The sequence below is a fragment of the Arachis hypogaea genome, chromosome 4 (assembly GCF_003086295.3).
Source record: "Arachis hypogaea cultivar Tifrunner chromosome 4, arahy.Tifrunner.gnm2.J5K5, whole genome shotgun sequence".
NCBI lineage: Eukaryota > Viridiplantae > Streptophyta > Magnoliopsida > Fabales > Fabaceae > Arachis > Arachis hypogaea.
In genome coordinates this window covers 89,651,985-89,653,340 of record NC_092039.1, presented here as the reverse complement: position 1 = coordinate 89,653,340, position 1,356 = coordinate 89,651,985, and the positions used below count along the sequence as shown (strand labels likewise).

The window sequence follows — 1,356 nt, the reverse complement described above, 5'->3', positions numbered from 1 at the left end:
AGGTCTCTGTTGATCCTTCCATGAGAGATTTGGATGATTTCTCCATGAAGGGTTGTAGGTGTTTCCATAGGGTTCTCCCATGTAATTCACCTCTTCCATTGAAGGGTTCTCAGGATCATAAGCTTCTTCCTCAGATGGAGCCTCCTTAGTACTGCTTGGTGCATTTTGCATTCCAGACAGACTTTGAGAAATCATATTGACTTGTTGGGTCAATATTTTATTCTGAGCCAAAATGGCATTCAGAGTGTCAATCTCAAGAACTCCTTTCTTCTGACTAGTCCCATGGTTCACAGGATTTCTTTCAGAAGTGTACATGAATTGGTTATTTGCAACCATTTCAATCAGTTCTTGAGCCTCAGTAGGCGTCTTCTTCAGATGAAGAGATCCTCCAGAAGAACTATCCAAAGACATCTTGGACAGTTCAGAGAGACCATCATAGAAAATACCTATGATGCTCCATTCGGAAAGCATATCAGTGGGACACTTTCTGATCAATTGTTTGTATCTTTCCCAAGCTTCATAGAGGGATTCTCCTTCCTTCTGTCTGAAGGTTTGGACTTCCACTCTAAGCTTACTCAATTTTTGAGGTGGAAAGAACTTTGCCAAGAAGGCATTGACTAGCTTTTCCCAAGAGTCCAGGCTTTCTTTAGGTTGAGAGTCCAACCATGTTCTAGCTCTGTCTCTCACAGCAAAAGGGAATAGCATTAGTCTGTAGACCTCAGGGTCAACCCCATTAGTCTTGACAGTGTCACAGATTTGCAAGAACTCAGCCAAAAACTGATGAGGATCTTCCAGTGGAAGTCCATGGAACTTGCAATTCTGTTGCATTAGAGAAACTAATTGAGGCTTAAGCTCAAAGTTGTTTGCTCTAATGGCAGGGATAGAGATGCTTCTCCCATAAAAGTCGGGAGTAGGTGCAGTAAAGTCACCCAGCACCTTCCTTGCATTGTTGGCATTGTTGTTTTCGGCTGCCATTTGTTCTTCTTCTTTGAAGAATTCGGCTAGGTGCTCTAAAGAGAGTTGTGCTTTGGCTTCTCTGAGCTTTCTCTTCAAGGTCCTTTCAGGTTCAGGAACAGCCTCAACAAGAATGCCTTTGTCTTTGCTCCTGCTCATAAGAAAGAGAAGAGAACAAGAAGTGTGGAATCCTCTATGTCACAGTATAGAGATTCCTTGAAGTGTCAGAGGAAAAGAAGAGTAGAAGACAGAAGTAGAAAATTCGAACTTATCAAAGGAGATGGAGTTCGAATTTTGCATTAAGGGATAGTGTTAGTCCATAAATAGAAGGATGTGAGAAGGAGGGAAGTGATTTTCGAAAATTAAGTGGAAAATTTGAAAACATTTTTGAAAAACATTACT

The 1,356-nt window shown here is 41.3% G+C and overlaps 1 non-coding gene across 1 annotated transcript; it reads left to right on the top strand.

The window, feature by feature from the left end:
• Positions 1-465: 465 nt before the first annotated feature.
• LOC112798988 (small nucleolar RNA R71) lies at positions 466-573 on the top strand. Its single transcript, XR_003200579.1, has one exon. It is a non-coding gene; the product is annotated as a small nucleolar RNA R71 (small nucleolar RNA).
• The last annotated feature ends 783 nt before the right edge of the window (positions 574-1,356 follow it).